The sequence below is a fragment of the Macrobrachium nipponense genome, chromosome 14, assembly GCF_015104395.2.
Source record: "Macrobrachium nipponense isolate FS-2020 chromosome 14, ASM1510439v2, whole genome shotgun sequence".
Lineage (NCBI taxonomy): Eukaryota > Metazoa > Arthropoda > Malacostraca > Decapoda > Palaemonidae > Macrobrachium > Macrobrachium nipponense.
Genome location: NC_087207.1, coordinates 93,419,822 through 93,439,821, shown reverse-complemented (window position 1 = coordinate 93,439,821; position 20,000 = coordinate 93,419,822).

The window sequence follows — 20,000 nt, the reverse complement described above, 5'->3', positions numbered from 1 at the left end:
AAGAAAGAGATCAAGGCTGTGAAGAAGATTTACTGCACGTCAAGACCAAGACAAGACAAGGACAGACAGACATACAGAGAGAGAGAGAGAGAGAGAGAGAGAGAGAGAGAGAGAGAGGTTATTTCCATGCAGGTCGTCTCCGGAAAATCTCTTCCTCCTCTCCCGAAAGAATATTATGATTCCGTCCGCACCACTAAAAAAAAAAAAAAAAAAAAAAAAAAACACACAGTAAAAGGCACAGAAATCCTTGAAGGTCTCTTATACACCGTCCCATTCAGGTACCCGAGGAAATAAAACAGTTCCTGGGAGAACAAGAGAAGCGTCGAGGCGACATAAGAAGCACACTCGCCTTACATGCACGAAGTGAAACAGAAGAAAATCAGGAAGCGAATAAAGGAGGCATTATTTTCCTTTTTACACTGAGAGTAATGGAAACCACTCAGAAAATTATTCAAGTTAGAGAATTTCGAGAAATAAATATGAAACGTAAGTACCTTCCCTAATCAAATAAATAAAACAAAGAGGCCTACCTTCATTCCGTGTGTGGTCCTTACAGAAAATTTATATATATATATATATTTTTTTAAATATGGCTCAAAAAGAATATCTATATATTGGGTTTTAGAAATGGAAGTATTCAGTTTTTTTTTTCATTGTTATCTTCGGGTTTGTATCCAAGTCTTTTTTATACCTACCTTTCTATTATAATGCAAGGCTGTTGTCATTAAGAATAACAAAAACTGAAATTTCGCAATCTAGCAATGGCCCCATACCATTAAACAAATCAGCACAAAAACAAATGACACTCGTTAAAGAATCGGTAAAAACGTTGAGAATTCATTGAAACAAACAAAATCGAAATTCCTTCATCACATCAAACGAAAATGGAAGCTTCAGAAATTCCCGAAATGACCAGATATCCAAGTATAAGAAACCCGAACAATTTTCGTAATCAACAAAACGTAAAAATCACAAAACCAAATCAATCAAACAACAGTTAAGTCAGCTGAGGCCACAGAGAACAGGCAGCCGCTTCGCAGGAACCAGAGGAACCTCAAACGGATTCGGGCGAGTTCCTTTGGGTGAACTCTTTCCAGAACTTGAGGTCACAAGTTTGAACGAAGGGTGATTGGCACTTCCGGAACTCTGGTGCCCGACTCGACCGTCAAACTCACACGTCAAAGCGCCTGGTGCTATTTCCATTCAAGTTGAGTCAAGTGATCCAGAGTACAACACTTGGAAACCCTGGAAAGTAGCTGGTCTAATGGCTCCAAGTTCGAATCTCGGCTCTGTCAACGCGGAATCAGAGGAATTTATTTCTGGTGATAAAACTTCATTTCTCAATATAATGTGGGTCGGATCCCACAATAAACTGTAGGTCCCGTTGCTATGTAACTAATTGGTTCCTAATCATGTAAAAATATCTAATCTTTCGGGCCAGCCCTAGGAGAGCTGTTAATCAGCTCAGTGGTCTGGTAAACGTGAAATATACTTAACATTATGGTTAAAGGTTAAAGAAAGGGGATTCCGAGTTGCCTATCTTCATCTTTCTTTCCTTTTTTTTTTTTTTTTTTTTTTTTTTTTTTTTTTTTTTGAAACATACAGGAGCCTTTAAGGTAATCATTTTCCAGACTTGGGATTAAATTACCTCTGAAGATGACAGACAGAGAGACAGACAGAAAGTCAGGCAGGCTACGAAGGAGCATTGCTGCGGTGTCAGACACTGTAGATTATTACGGAAGAAAGACACAGAATATCATATTAGAGAGAGAGAGAGAGAGAGAGAGAGAGAGACCGAGAGAGAGATGAAGAGAGAGAGAGAGAGAGTATTTATTAAATAACACAATAAAAAAACACACACAAAAAACAGAGATATATAAATAAATGACAAAGCCAAAGAAAATCTAGACACCGAAATGAGGTCAGCATCAGAAGGATATTTTTTGTCGACGCACGAAAAAAAAAATATATATAAGATAAAATAAACCACCCACACGTCCATGTTGTTATTACCTATTCAGCAGAGTAACTTTGATATTATATTGTCGATTGTTGCTGTCGGCATGAGTAGGCATATAACGAAATGTCCGTCCTTAGTGTATGACTTCATATATAAAATGCTCTGACGTGGTGTGAGTGTAATATGAACAATAGTTCTCCTAACTTTGGTGAACGTACAATTTTGATTTCACACGAAAGTCATGTCTATACACACACACACCACACACACATACCATATATCTTATATATATATATATATATATATATATATATATATATATATATATATATATATATATATATATATATATATATATATATCATATTTATGTATGTATATGCATACATACCTGATAATAATGAAGAATCGCAAGTTCTCTTCATGAATGTTTCAGAAAAGTCAACTTCGAAAATCACGTTTTGTTGCTAGCGATGTTTCACATTTTTTTACATTTTTCCTGTTTCGTAGTGATAAGGGATTTTTGTTGAAGAATTTTTTTAAGGGATTTTCATGCAAGCCTTTTCATTAACTGCGTATTATAATCTTCTAGCAAACAGCTCTCTTTTAAAGAAGTAATTTATTTATAAAATCCATCAAGGCAAAGAGAGATTTTGTTTCTCACCTTTCCTGCAAAACATCTTTTTAATCTTTTCAATACAAAAGAGACAAAATGAACTGAACATTTTACTGTAACTCATTTGATCTGTAAATAGGATTCATAATAAAACCTGATTATTGCGTCTCAATAAAATCTTACTTTTTTCATCATTAAACTCAAAATTATGAGGCAAATTTCCTTTGCATAATTCATCGTCATTTTAATCAATTTTCTTCGTAACAAAAATACGGTCGTTTTCCCAATATTTGATTTCCGTTTATGGATCCAAACATCAAAGGGAGGAAAGTGGACTTTAATCTAATTCTACTTGACAGAAGGAATAATAATTGTTCATTTCAAAGTGATTAATAAACGATTGATTAGAACTAATTTCCCAACAAGCAGAGTGTAAGTTCAATACCTGTGACGAAAAGGAAGTTGTTAAGCGTCGTTTCGTTATTTATTATCAGTAATGAACGGAGTTGTAATTAAAATTATATTAAATCCCTGAATTTCAATCAGCTGGTAATTCTAGAACAACAGCAAAAGGCGGTACAGGTGATGGTCCGGAACCGCCAATGGCGTCAGCATTGATCCAAAACCCATCAACAGCTGCTGTTTCTTCTGCTGCACCTTAACCAAGATGTGGTCAGCTGTTTGTATATGAATGAAAGGAATGGGAATGGTATGGTATGGTTATGGTTATGGTTATAGCTATGGGTATGATAAGGATATGGGTATCAGATACTGGTATAAATAAAGGTATAGGTTGAGTATGGCACATATATGGGTTATGGTTATGGTGGCTACAGATATGGATATTGTACAGATATAGGAATTGTTATGGGTATCTGTATGAGTATGGTATGGGTATGTATACATGGTATGGTAAAGATATGGGTAAGGGTATTTGTATGGGTATGGATTTGGTACAGAATGGGTATTGGTATGGGCATGGGTATGGGTATTGGTATGAGTATATTCCAGGTATGGGTATGAGTATGGGTATGGTACAAATATGGGTATGGGTAGCAAGGGTTATGTAAAGGATATGGGTATTGGTCTGATATGGGTATGATTATGGGTATGGGTATGGAAAGGTTATGGGTATGGGTATGGGTATGGGTAGGGGTATGAATAGGATGGCATATGGGTCTGTGGGGGGGGGAATGGATAGGGTACAGGGTATGGCTACAGATATGAGTATGGTATGGATATGGTTATCAGTATCAATATGTTATGTTATAGGTATGGTATGGGTATATTAAGGATATGGATATGATATGGATATGGGTATGGAATGGAAAAGGGTATGGATATGGTACAGATATGGGTATGAGTATGTGTATGATACGTATACGGGTATGAGTATAGGTATGGAATTTCTATGGGTATGGTTATGGATATGAATATGATCTGGGTATAGGTATGGAATGGTTATGGGTATTGGTATGGATATGGATATAGTATGGTACCAGTTTGGGTATAAGTATGGAGTATGGTTATAGTACAGATATGGGTATTGGTATGGATATGGATATGGTACTTTACCGGTATGGGTATAAATATGGGTATGGTTATGGTACAGATATGAGTATGGATTTGAGTATGGTACATGTATGGGGGTATGATACAGATATGGATATGGGTACGGGAATGGAATAGGTATGGGTATGGTATAAGTACGGTATGGGTAACGTATGGGTTTTGGGTTACGGTATGGGTTTTGTACATGTTATGGGGTTATGATATGATGGATATGGGTATGGGGTTATGAATGGATATGGGTATGGAATGGATATGGATATGGGTATGGGTATGGGTATGGATATGGGTATGGGTATGTTTATGTAGCACTGATGAGGGTCTTATGAGTGTGGCTGGTTGACTCTCTGCCTAGAGGGAGTAAGTTAAGTGAGTTACCTAGACTTGAGGAAATGCTGTGTCTTTAAACCAGCAATACTGCTGCCTCGGTTTCTGGCTCATAGCAACATATTCTGATTTTCTGAGTGTTCTGTCCTGTGGTACTCTCAGCATCTTTTGGTGTCCTATAATCTGTGAGTACAACTCTATTAGGTTTCGTGAAGCTCCCATGCACAGGTCTGGGCGGAGCATCTGTAATTCTGTTTGTTAAGCATCTCCTTTGGTGAGACCTTCGCGCGTTTAATTGAGACCACAGTAATGGGCCAGAACTCTCTCCGTCTGACATGACATGACAATTATTATCCTCTTTTGGACGGTACTGACCATTAAGAAATCTTACATCCCTGCTAACTTACCCAAGGTGTTGAAGGACGGAGTCTGACCCCAAGCTGAACGACTTCAAAATATTACCCACAGACTGTCGCTGGTGCTTGATTGCCAGATTTATTCAAAAGAACAAGACTACTTTTAACATCAACCCCCAAAAAGGCTAGGAATAGAATGGAAGAAATGGTGAGACAAGGATAAAGTCAATGCAATACTGGCCACTAGTACTTGTGTGTACGAATATCAGATTTAGTTTAGAAAAATTATATTAGTAAACAAGTCATATATTCGATAACAATATATCCAATGACGTTTTTGTAGTTGACGTTATTGTTACTTAGTCACGTTTATCTGTCATTGTTATATAATTACTTCATTGTTTCTTGTAAATACCAAATCAAGAAACAAAATAAGCTAATGAAGAATCTGTATGCACATTACGGTCCGTGAATCTTTGTTTTATAGGCTGAATATGCAAGGGACCTCCGACTCACTAAGATTCAGCTTCTGACATAATCGTCACACTGTCGCTACTCTTTGGAAAGCTTTTGGTAATGATGATGTGAGGAAAGATGCTATTTTAACTCTTACAATTAACAAAACACCTTGATGCCTAAAACCTTTGGATTCTTCGTCAAACCTAAACCTTGTAGCGTCAGGAGACACAAGAGAAACAAGGAGACAGATTACGTTCAAAGGAAATTCATCTAAATCTAACACAGAATGAACTTGTACCTGTACACCTTTTTATTGTAATAAAAAAAGGGCAATGTAAATTTTTAATAGCAAGTTCAACTTCATTATCCTCGCATGTCTCTCAGCAAAAAAAAAAAAAAAAAAACAAAAAAAAAAAAAAAAAAAAAAAAAAAATGAAAAAAAAAAATCCGTAAGAAGGCTTAAAACAGGGTTTGGGACATAATCTCAAACTCGTTTATTGTGATATATTGAGACATTATCAAAACCTCCTTTCATGTAATATCTTGGGGCATAATCTCAAACTCCTTTCATGCAATAATCTTGGGGCATAATCTCACACTCGGGTTTCACTTCGTTTCAGGCATCCAGACACGACTTCGAAAATACAATTAAAACTTTGTGCGCTACATGAAGCTAAACTTTATCGCTCATAAAATAGCTAAACGTAGTGTGGCCTTTGGGAATACGGCCAAAGAAGTTGCAATACAGCTTACCTGAGATTAAAAAAAGTTTCTGTGTAATAATCTGCATGCTTCCATACCCACAAACTCACACTCACATACACACATACTCACATACACACACATATAATTAAGGGGTATCAGCAAGCCCTTAATGGTGAGGATGCTAGCGCCACCAGTCACTGGTACATACAGTGTAAGGTAAGAGCAATTCATTGTCACTAGCTGACCGACCCAGCTCTGCTTGGGATAACTCTGAATGACAACTGATAAACTTGCGCTCGCTCGCTCTCTCTCTCTCTCTCTCGTCTCTCTCTCTCTCTCTCTTTCACTTTTTCCATCTGTCTCCTACCTAACACTCTCTCTCTCTCTCTCTCTCTCCAACCATCTCTGTCTCTTTCTCCCCTCATCCTTCTCACTAATACCAACCTCTCTCCTCCCCTGCTCTCCGTCTAGCTCATTCTCTCACTTTTTCCATCTTTCTCCTACCAAACTCTCTCTCTCTCTCTCTCTCTCTCGCTCCTTTCTCTTACCCTTTCTTTCTCTGCCCAACCATCACTGTCTCTTTCCCTCTTTCTTCCCACTAATGCCAACTCTCTCTCTCTCTTCTTCCAAATACCTGCTCTTCTCTGCCTCTGTCTGTCTGTCTCTCTCTTTCCTCTCTAACACTCCTGTCTTTTTTCCACTTTCTTCTCCCAACTAACACCCCATCTACTCTCTCTCTCACTCACCCTCTTTGATGTCATTGATGTTTACCCTATAGTATTCTTTTCTAAATGATAAGTCATATGTATACAGAAATTATATATGATAAATTCGTAAAGAAACTAAGACTACGGGCATAAACAGCCCCATTTCATGGGCAGAAAACAACTCTGATTCAAGAAATCCCTTCTCACCCTCACCTCTTTCTGAAGGGGGGAGGTAGGATTAAAGCCCATTATAACCATCTTAGGGGTCCCCACTATAACCTGCCGAGTTTCCTGCCCATCAGACCAGCCGTTTGGCAATGTTTGAATGACAGACGGATGAATGGACGGACGGGCAGACATAATGCCCAATATAGTAAGACATTTTCAAACGAGAGCCGAGTAGTTGATTCCATTTTATGCAAAGAGAGTGGTTGGGTCGCTGCACGCCAGCACTCTCGCATTACACACACGCACATTATATATAATATATATATGATATATATATAATAATATATATATATATATATTATATGATATATATATATTAATATATATATAAACATTTACATAAATATTGTGGCGTGGTTCCATACCATGATTTTATTTGCCTATCATATGTTTATCGCATGTGACATTAAACGCTTGTTTACAAAGAAGAGATATTTTGGTTGAAATTCACATTAGCCTCAGTATTACATCTCATAGAAATAAAAATTAAAAATATATCTTTGAGACTATTCCAAAAAACAAAATTACTCACAGGGAACTATTTATCTGGATACTATTTGTTATAGCTTAAATGACGACTCTGTATCTCAACTGTTTGAAATTACTTAAAAATGGCTTTGTATATTAACTAAATTTGTCAACTTTAAATAAACCTCGAAAGGAAGCTAAAAAAGGAAGTATTTGTATACGGAGAATTCAGATTGGATTTTGCTATTAAAGATATTCAAAATAATTTATGGTGTACCTCGTACATTAATGTTATAACTATTTAACTGAAAATAAAATAAACGAGTTTAACGAAGATTGGTTTCTCTCCCGAGGAACTAATAGGCGACATATGTCGTGAGGAGCATTTCATCTTCTCCGGAAGAAAAATGAGGCGGAGAGAGAGAGACAAAGTAGTTAAAGGTAATCAGGTCATTTTGCACAAGGGTTCTCTCTCTCTCTCTCTCTCTCTCTCTCTCTCTCTCTCTCTCTCTCTCTCCTCTCTCTCTCTCTCTCTGTGTCTCGATTCCGTAATAGATCAGCCGCTTATTAAAGACTTCTCTTGTTTCTTCCAAATGGGCAGAGCATTTCACCTGGGAAACTTGTTGCGTCATGTTTTACAAGTAGAAAGAAATTGGGAACCAAAAGCGAGAGATAAAAGATTTCCCCAAAACTCTGGAGCCCAACATTCGTGTTTTACCTCGCCCGACACCTGAGAAGAGATGTCACGTAGTAATTCACAATCTGCGCTCATAGGTGACGCTAGACGCCATAGTGGAGAGAGCCAAGTTTCTCACTGGCTCTGACCCACTCATCTCTCACGAACTCCCATGCAGAAGTAAACATAAGTGGCTTACAGGATTACCTGCCTATTTCAACGCCTCAACGTTCTTAAAGGCGAGAATTTCGGTCCTATTATATTAGTTTCAAGATACAAACCTAATCCGGGACCAACCACCCCCTGGAGAGCTTACTGACACCCCAACCAGGGTCATTTCCACCGCAAGTGCCAGCCACCGTCCACGGCGAGTAACTGGCAACTCCCCCTGGCTAACCCTCCATCCACCCAAATGATCAGCGCATTTATCTCCCATCTTCATGAGTAGCCATGGATACGTTAAACATAATCTCTTGGAATATTTTTGGCCTCAAGCGGAACATTCCTCTCCTAAACGTTGTGCAAAAACTTCAAAGGCATCATTGCATTGCAAGAAACGCTCCTCTGGCCACATGACCTTGTCATCTGCGATTCAATACATGAAGACTTTAGAACCTTCTCGATTTCATCGATGCAAGTTACAGATCAAATCATAGCCGGTCGCCCGAAAGGGGGCCTTTCATTCCTGTGGCACAAATCGTTAGACAATAAGATAAAGGTGATGACCTACAAGAGTGACAGATTGCTGGGGCTTCAAGTGACAGTAGGGAATTCTAAAATCCTAATAATTAATAATTATATGCCATGGGAAAATAACAATGATTTTGATCATTACTGCGTGATCCTTGGGGAGTTACACAGTATTATTCACAATTCTCCTTCTGATCATATTTGTATGATCGGGGACCTTAATTCTTACCCCACAAAACAATTTTATAATGAACTTATTCACTTCTGTCAAAATCATGCTCTCCAAATTAGCTATGTAATACTCTCCCTCCCTCCTCCTATTCATATGTACATAATAGAGCGGACGCTATTACAACCTCCTGGCTGGGACCACTGCATCACATCTACACAACTTCATGATTCTATTAGACATGCAATATTCGCTATGATCTTGCAACGGGCTACAATCACATCCCATTACAGATGTCATTCAGTACCCATCCCTCCCTACCGTGAACCCCCAACTGACCGCCCAACAGCGGTAAACTGGGATTATAAAAACCAACAGAAAACCAGATACTTTAGGACGACCACAGAAACCAGGTTGCGGTCAATAGTTCAACCGGCAGACGCCTTCCTTTATACTAACACAAATTGTAGAAATGACCACCACAGGCGAGATCTAAATAAAATTCTATTGGAACATAATCTCTGCTATGCTTGCTTCGGGCAGGACTGCCTATAGATTTCGTCAAGGTAATTCTCGTAGTATACCTGGATGGAATGACTTGGTTAAAGATCTGTATACGTTACTCACGGGAAATGTTTTACTTTGGGGGAGGCCGACAAAAAAATGGTAGCCCGAGGGAAAGCCACACGCATTAACTAATGAGGACAGGCGAGAGCGCAGTTCAAACTTGCTCTTAAGCACTGCAGATTAAATGAAAAACAACTAAGAGCCGATGCAATGTCTAGAAACTTAGAATCTGGTGATTATCCCCATCTTTGGAAAGATATCCAGTCCTTAAATCCCAAAACTGAAAAGCTATTACAGAGAGTAGGGGAAGCAGTCGGAGGACAAGGCTATCGCAAGTATGTGGGGCGATCACTTCAAAAATATCCTGAATTACATAAATGATCAAGATTCCCGAAGGGAAGTAGATAACCTCCTTACTGACAACATTCAGTTTCAATTTGCAGAGCGTTTTATGCTAGGTAACAGCGATGCCATAAACATCTTGCCTAATAATAAATCACCCGGCTGTGATGGTCTTCCCACAGACGTTTTTCAAAGTCGGATATCCGATAATTTACATTTTCCTAGCTGCCCTATTCAATGCGTTCATAATTCACCAGTTTCTTCCAGACTCCCTCTTCTTAGTTCACTTGATACCATTAATCAAAAACAAGCTAAAGGATGCAGCTGACCCTGGCAACTACCGGCCGATTGCAATCACACCGATCGCATCGAAGATACTTTAGTTGGTTCCTCTAGTGAGACTTCTCCCCTTTCTACACACCACTGTCAACCAGTTCGGGTTTAAAGCACACCACTAAACCGACACCTGCATCTACATACTGAAAGAATTGCTGAACTACTACCTATCATCAGCATCTCCTGTTTTCCTATGTTCCATAACGGACTTCAGCAAGGGGGCATTCTCTCTCCATACTTGTTCAATACGTACACAGATGCCTTGAATGTCAAATTGAACTCACTTCTAATCGGATGCACTATCAATGAAACAACTATAAACAACCTCTGTTACGCCGACGATACGGTTCTGATTTCCCCATCAGTGCAAGGTCTCCAACGACTCATACGGCACTTGCCGCCAATATGCAGAGGAATTTGATATAATTTACAACGAAACCAAGACCCAGTGCATGTCGCTGCACCCGAGATCGCTTAAGCATATTGCAGAACCACAAATTGTCCTCGGAAACCATCGGTTGAAAATTTGTGCATGAATTTCCGTATTTGGGTCACATTATCACCGACGACATAAAAGGCAGGGCAGACATTGAGCAGAGACGCCGTAAACTATGTGCAACTGGCAACATGATTGCAAGGAGGTTTGCCTTCTGTCACCGAGATGTGAAACTACTGCTACAGTATCTATGGGTGTTCCCTCTGGACGAACTTTACCCGAGAGACCATGAGACGTATCACTGTTGTGCACAATGACATTTTGAGATGCAATGTCCAGTCTGGTAACCCGACTGAGAAACAGCAGCAATTCGTTCATACAAAGCATTCTAAGGAGTGAAGCAAGAAAAAGATCTAAATTGTGGGAAAGATGGGAAATTATCCCTTTGTCCCCTAAAGGACTTAAATCTCTGTATTGACAAGATGTCATCTGCAGATTCTGTCATTATTATTACATTTATTACTGATATTTTACTTTTTCGTTATTAATGTGAATACTATCAAGTTAAAGTTTTTTTACATTAAATTTTCGTATTTAGCCCTCTGGACCTGACTACTGTAACCACCTAAGGACTCTAGTTGAAATTTAAGTTATATAATCTGTGCACTAACTATTATAACTCAACAATGTATTATTTTTATCACCAATATTATTACTGTTATTACCAGTATTATGATTACTATCTTTTATGCTACCTCAGCTATTTTGTGGATAAATGTCGATTATTCATTTATTTTATCATGTTGTCTCATGTATCTAGATTGTGTATGTTACTGTCTGTATTTTGTATATTCCATGTATATGGCCTTGAGCTGAAATAAAGGATATTATTATTATTATTATATTATTATTATTATTATTATTATTATTATTATTATTATTATTCTGCTCTTTTCCCAGCTGGGATTAACGTCCCAGCGGGGAATCGAGTGGTTCTTGATTGCGGATTGCGATCTAAAAATGCGTATTATCTTTTTGGAGAGTTCCACCATTTTAGACCGAGAATTAGATTAATTTTACCGATGGTTGATCATTAGGTGTTGGAATTCTCAAATGCTTAACAATTCAGTATGAAAAGAGTTTACCGTCAAACTTTGTCCTGAAGCAAGTAAACTGTTTTCTCTTCTTCCTTAGCATTTCAAGTTATAAAGGGATGAAACTGTTAGTTTCTGTCCTTTTCTCTGAGCTGAAAATAAATACCCACCCCTCCCAACGCCCACCCCCCGCAAAACAAGAAGTTTAGCAATTCCGATTTTATGAATTCATTCTAACGACATCTTTAATCCGATTAAAGTTCAGGAGTGACACCAATATTCTTCTTACCAGAGTTTAAAACGTTTAATGTCTGCCGTAATTTGGGACCTGTACGACAATGGACAAGTTATTCGGCTGCAACTATTATATCCCGCTGTGAGTTCCCAACGAGGTCGTTGACTCATATACATAGCATACCTCCAGCTGCATCAGCTGTCATGGCTTTGCAATTCGAATGATATGTCAAATATATTCTGGAATATGCATATCTGAGTGAAATTGAATGTGAAAGGGTGTTCAGGAGAGTATGCGCAAGGTTACTCAGTACTTTCATTTGTTAATATCTATTAAAAACGTCATCATCATGTGAACACTCCTCTCTCTCTCTTCTCTCTCTCTCTCTCTCTCTCTCTCTCTCTCTCGAATCTTCTCCTCTCTCTCTCTCTCGCTCTCCTCTCTCTCTGAAAAGAAAATAGATATAATGAATATAAGTCAACCCTGGTATTCCCAAGAGACTGGGAATGATGATCAAATAAAAGGGCTCCAAACTTAAAGATCAGATAGGAAAAATAGGAATCCAGGGGGAACCGCAATATATGGGAAAGACAAAAAACAAGAAAAATATATGAGAAATATAGTAACTCAGAATGTGAACTAATAGCGGTAGAATTTGAATCTGAAAAATTAATGAACATAGTAATATATAGACCTCCTAATACTAAAGAGTTTGACATAATAATAGAAAAATTGGATGATATATGTACAAATCACAAGGACTGGGACTATTCTCCTATCTGAAGACTTTAACTTTCATTTCGTAGACTGGAAAGAACGAATAGGAGATTATGGTTGTATTTATACATATAAAAAAGAGAGTAATAGTAGTGCAGAAGATAGAGGCTATTCGAAAAGCTATTAGATATGCTACTAGAATACAACATTCAACAAATAAATCACCTGCCAACAAGAAAGGAAAATACTTTAGACAAGCATTTGTGAACGAGGTGAATTATGTTAAAGAAATAATAGTTTATAATGCGAGTATTTCTGACCATAATGTCATAGAATTAACAGTCCATTCCAAAGCAAGTGAAAACAGAGATAAGCAAGCAATGAAAAAGTGGAAGGATATGGAAAATACAACTTCTACAGTATATAATATGGTCAGAAATAAATGAAGAATTTAACAAAGATTGGGATAACATTTTCATAAGTGATGACATAAGGGTAAATACGGAGATATAGAAAATATTAGAGAAAATAGTGGATAAATATCTACCGAAGAAGAAAAGTAAACATCAGTCATGCATATCAAGAGACAGAAGGATCTTGTTCCAGAAAATCAGAAAGTGGAAAAAAGGTCTTGCTAAAGAAAAAATGCATGGGAAGTATAGAACTAAAAAGTAAGATAGAAAAATGCAGAACAAAAGATTATACAATAAAAAAAAAATGAACAACGGGACTTGGAAGAAAAAACCCTAGTAAATATCAAGCATAACCCCAAACTATTATACTCGTACGCGAAAAAGATGAATAAAAGAAGAATAGAAATAGGCCCTCTAAGAATTGAAGGGAGATTAACGAATAAAAAAAAGGAAATATGCAACATATTGGCAGAACGATATAAGAGAGAATTCACCCCTAGAATTGATAATGAAGATAATGATATAGAAGTAAGGGACAAAAATAGTGAATATTTAGCTGACATAAATATTAATGAAGCTGATATTGTGCAGGCTATTAATGAAATTGAAAATGGAGCTGCTGGAGGTCCTGATGGTGTCCCTGCTATTTTGTTAAAGAAGGTAGTTCATTCTATCGCAAAGCCACTTGCAATATTATTAAGACAAAGTGTAGATACAGGCAAGATTTATGATGAGCACAAATTAGCATATATTACCCATACTTTCAAAAGTGGATCAAGACTAGAGGCAAGTAATTATAGGCCTGTGAGTCTAACATCACATATTATGAAAGTGTATGAAAGGGTAATGAAGAAAAATATTATGAAACATTTAATAAAATTAATTTGTTTAATATAGGACAACATGGTTTCGTACCCGAAAAAGTACACAAACTCAACTGTTAGTCCACCGTGAGAACATATACAAAAATATGAAAAGTGGAAATGAAACAAATGTGGTATCTAGACTTTGTAAAAGCTTTTGACAAGGAAGACCATAATATATTAGCGAAGAAAATTAGAAAACATAATATAGTGGATAAAGTAGGAAGATGGTTAAGAGAAAAATTTTACACAACAAAAAAACAGATAGTTATTGCAAACGATGAAAAATCGGATGAAGCTAAGGTAATATCCAGTGTGCCACAAGGTAGTTGTTAGATGCATTACTGTTTGTTATTATGATTGAAGACATAGACAGTAATGTTAAGGACTCGTAGTGAGTAGTTTCGCCGATGACACAAGAATAAGTAGAGAAATTACTTTGATGAAGATGAGAGGAACGCGCTACAAAGAGACCTTAACAAAGTATATGATTGGGCAGAGGTGAATAGGATGGTATTTAACTCTGATTAAATTTGAATCAATAAATTATGGAGACATAGAAGGAGAGCTATATGCATATAGGGAACCTAATAATGAGAAAATCACAAATAAGGAAGCAGTTAAAGACCTTGGTGTGATGATGAATAGGAACATGTTATGCAATGATCAAATAGCAATTCTTTTGGCATAAAATGTAAAGCAAAAATGGAATATTGTTACGGCACTTCAAAACAAGAAAAGATGAACACATGATTATGCTTCATAAAACATATGTTCGTAGTCCACTTGAATATTGCAATATGGTATGGTACCCACACTATCAAAAGGATATTGCACAAATAGAGAATGTACAAAGGTCCTTTACAGCTAGAATAGAAGAAGTTAAGGACCTTGACTACTGGGAAAGACTATCCAATCCTTAAAATATAGTCTAGAAAGGAGAAGAGAACGCTACATGATAATTCAGGCATGGAAACAGATAGAAGGAATAGCCGAAAACATCATGGAGCTAAAAATATCAGAAAGAGCAAGTAGATGTAGATTAATAAGTGCCCAAACTATACCAGGAAAGATAAGGAAAGCACACAGAACATTAATCCACTACGCACCAGCATCGATAATGCAGCATCTATTCAATGCATTGCCAGCTCATCTGAGGAATATATCAGGAGTGAGCGTAGATGTGTTTAAGAATAAGCTCGACAAATACCTAAGCTGCATCCCAGACCATCCAAGATTGGAAGATGCAAAATATACCGGAAGTTGTACAAGCAACTCTCTGGTAGACATTAGAGGTGCCTCTCACTAAGGGACCTTAGGGCAACCCGAACAAGATGTAAGGTCTGTAAGGTCTGTAAGGTCTCTCTCCTCTTTACCATGCCATAAAAAAAATTAGACAAATAACTTGTTTGAAAGATATATGAGCCCTTTTATTCAGCGAGATAGATTTCGTTGACCATTTGGTCTCATGTATTTTCAGTTGATTGAATTCGACGTTTGTTTCATAGCAGAACGCTTCCAGCTTTTGAATATTTTAGAGAGAGAGAGAGAGAGAGAGAAAGCATAATATCACGTATCCCTGTTTCCTTGTTTGTCTGATATTATATATATATATATATATATATATATAATATATATATATATATATATATATATATATATATATATATATATATATATATATATATATATATATATATATATATATATATATATATACATGTTTTAGGGCTGTTGCCTTGTATAATAAGGCGCCCTATGAGGTAATGTTAGACTTGCGATAATCTTACGCTAAGTCGGTTGGTATTGCACTTCCATATTCAATGGAGTGTCTTGGGGTTTGTAGATCACTTACGAAGTCGGTATTATCTTCTTTGGTTATGACGACGATGTGTTAAACTCATGATGATTCGGTGATGAGGTTCTTGTAGAAAACACAAAGTATAAAAATACTTATATTTTCTGAGTTTACATGGTGAAGATCAGGTATGATTGTACAAGTCTTCTAATGACGATAGCTTGATCGCTTCTGCCAATGATGATGGCTAATTCTATTCTCTCTACATGATAAAGCTTAGGTAAAGAGGTACAGGTCTTCTAATGACGATAGCTAACTCTATTCTCTCTCTACTACCATCTCGGTTACCAGTCATAAAGGAACAGACAGTAGCTCGAACATATGAACATACAATCAGATGACATAGTTACATACGAACATACAATCAAAATGAGACACACTACAGATCACGTAGGCCGTTTGAATTATAGGTCGCGGTAGTTGTCTCAAGCAGGGAGCTTGGACTGTTTCAAAACAAATGAATGACCACAGATGACGGCATGTCAACTTAGCCTACATACTTTATTGTATACGTCATCTTTAGCGTCTCTAGTCTGATCACATTCCTGCAAGCAATCTGGTTGACCTCTTTTAGTTTTAGTCTTTTATATATATGGAATAACATTCCATATTTTTATTATGTAAACACGTACATTAGCTCGGTCAGCTACCAAAACCAACTACTGAATATTACTCAAATTTGACTTGCATTTGACTTATAGGAGTGTGATACAGACACTATGTGAATATATACACACATATATATATATATATATATATATATATATATATATATATATATATATATATATATATATATATATATATATATATAAGTAAATACTTATAAGTAAAAAAAAAAAAATTCATGGTGTACACAAATACAGATTCAAGTAATAAAATATTAGACATAATATGCATATAATATTCGTAAATAATAGTGATCACGTGATATATACTGATACAGTTTTTCACTTCATCTCATTAAGATACATATGCTACAGAAAATACTAATGTACTCTGATAATTGCATAGAAACATGATAAAAATCATATTTTAACTGATAAAAATTTCATATATGAATTGATAAAATTATTAATGTTTATGCTGATTGATTCGTTGATTTTTATGCTAACTGTTATATATCTGCAGTTATTGGTAAGATAAAAGGTAACAGATTGATTATAGGCTACCTGATTTATTTATACATATGTATATGGATTCATATAATTATGATTAATATATGTGCACTTTAAATAGATTCCTATTGCGTACACGCAAAGATATATTTCGATTCTGTTATTTATGATCATATATATAAGGATACATGATACTTTATATATATATGGATACATGACCGAGGTTATACTACTACACATTTAGCTAGCGTTCGAACAACTTTTCGTCCATCACACAGTTCCAGGACACAACCACCTATAGCCAAATGAAATGGCCAATTCCATATGGTTAAAACAAGGGGAAAATTGCCTGGCGGGGTCCAACGTTCTATTTCGGCCTCATACTTATTCTCTGCATCCTAAGCCACACGATTACGTTCGCGATGAATAAAATCACCCCAGCACGAGTCCTTCGCCAGCAAAGTAGAGTTGAATACCTTCGGGTCGTAATTGTCGGAAAGTATGTCCTTGTTTTTGTAGCCGATTTCCGACAGCCGCCGGAGCGTTCCGCATTAAAACGAGATTAACGACGGGATACGGTGTCGGTCGAAGAAGTCCATGATGGTGCTTATTCCCTTCACATTGTAGGCGGTTGTTACTCGACTGCCGTCGTCCGCAGCAACAAACGATTTTTTGAAGTTGCGATGTGAAACTCTCGTACTGCAGGATACTGTAACCGGGTTCCATTAATCAGCCTGCAAGTGAAATTATACTTGTCACGAGGGCAAAGTAAATTCAGACGACATCCAAATACAGGGGGGGGAAAAGCCATTTAGAACCAGAATTAACCCCACATGATTCGCTGATATTTGTGGAATTCAAAAGAGTCAGCTGTACAAACGTTTTTATCCATGGCATTAACAATGAGTGAACCTATCCAGGTCTATGAGGACTGTAAAAAATATCCATAATTATAAAAAATAAACAGATATCAATACGAATCCCAAAGAAAATTCGATATTACTGGTAGTAAGTTACTAGACAAAGAAGTGGAAAACGGAGCTATTTGTAAGATTGCCAGGCAACATAAGAGTCAAAGAGAATATTAATCATGATTCTGTATTTCTCTATGCTAACTGAAATTAAGTTGTGATAAAATCTGATCCTATGTGCCCCTAACAAAAGTTTCATATTCAATTTTCTCGCGCACATCCTTTGAGGTTAATTTTTAAAACTTTATTTATAGGCAGGCGATGCAACGAAACAACCCACTATGTAACTAATTTCTATATAAACTTTGGGTTTTTTCAAGAAAATGTGACATTTTCCCATGAATGTGATTTACTTGAATTGTCATAGGCTAATGTTGCAAGTAAATTTTTCATATACATGTCTTGATACTTCTAAATGTCCGTTTACCCAAAGTCATAACTGATTTATTTATTGACTCTAATTGTCTATGAGGTTCAGAAAAAAATAATTCATTTTGTTGTTATAGAAATTCTATTTGCTTATTTTGTTTATCAATTTTAAAATGATTGCGATTCCTTAACTAAGTTTGCGTTGCAATGCAGATAAGAATAGATTATGGCTATGTATGTCATCATGACCTATGAACCACATGTGAAGTTCATGAGCTAAGCATTCCTCTCTCCAGTCAACCTGCTTCGCAAGCGGAGACGACACACACAGATGAAGCCTATGCAAGCAGATTATTGAGGTTAAAAGGAATAATGATGAATCGGCAATGATGACGTCGTCACTTGGCAGGAGATTGCTCTCAGCCAGCTAAGAGTTACGTGACTTGCTGTAATTAAATACGACTTTAGTATTTTCAAATGATATTTTTTTTTTAATTCTCCACCCACATGAGAAGAATGTCTGAAAAAAAAAACAGTACCAAAATTGAACAATATATTAGTTTCATGTTGGAAATTTGCATGATTGTAAATAAATGTAATTATGTTAAATTAAATATTCCTTATTCAAACTAATGAAAAAGGTTTCCATACAAATTCTATATATTATTTATTAGCCCTGTATAAGATTCTTATAGGATTATTCCATAGATATACATTTTCACTTCTAGACTTCCTGACTTTAAAATCTCTTTTATTTTATTTTATTTTATTTTATTTATTTATTTATTATTTTATTTTTTTGACTACTATATAAATCACCGGGACAGACAATATGTCAGTAGATTTTGATATGTGTTTTAACTTTTAGCTTATTTGTCATTACTAAAGCGTTAAGTTAGAGTTCAAATCTTTACGCATATATATTTGGATATTTAATTAACCTATGGTTACGTTTTGCTTATTGATTTTATCGTGATTCCTTTTTTATTATAATTTGTAACCCTTCCGACTTTTTACGGAGTGTATTATATTGACTCCACTTATTTATTTTATTTTTTATATTTATTTATTTATATATTTTTTTATATATATTTGATAAATTAATGGTTGGCTTGAATATGTGGAAAAGTGTTCTAGCGGCGTACCGTATAAGGCTACTTGCGGTATCATTTCTACAGATACAAGATATGAATGATAAAGGTATTTAAAAACCGCGAGAACCGCTATAATCCAGTGCGGATCCAATATCACGAATGTAACTCGTAAGACATTGACACTTTTTTATTGGTTTTCTTAATGTAAAGGAGTTCACACAACGAGTTATGGAGATTATTATTGATTTACACCACCCGAGTCAGATTATCATGTGTTGAATTCCATGTTTACTGATTTAGCACTCATAAATATTCCTAGCACACTCAATTGCGGTGTTTGTTTTTAGTGCTATTAATTCTATATCATGTCAAGGAACTATTAACACCAAGAAGTGTTTATTCCCTCTGTCAGACTCGTAATTCTGTTAATAATTCTACGTATATTCTTTCAAGGATTGATTTGGCACAGGATAGGCCCCTAAACTGACAGGTGTCTTAGTGTATCCCTTGTTTTCATGACACGTGTTACAATTAGTTATGTGCTTTTTATATCTGTAAGCATTGTAGGCCCAGTAAAAATAGTGATTTGGCTTTCTGTGACATAATAGGGAACCCTGGATGACGGAATGCAACCAGTTTATGACGATTGGTATGAAA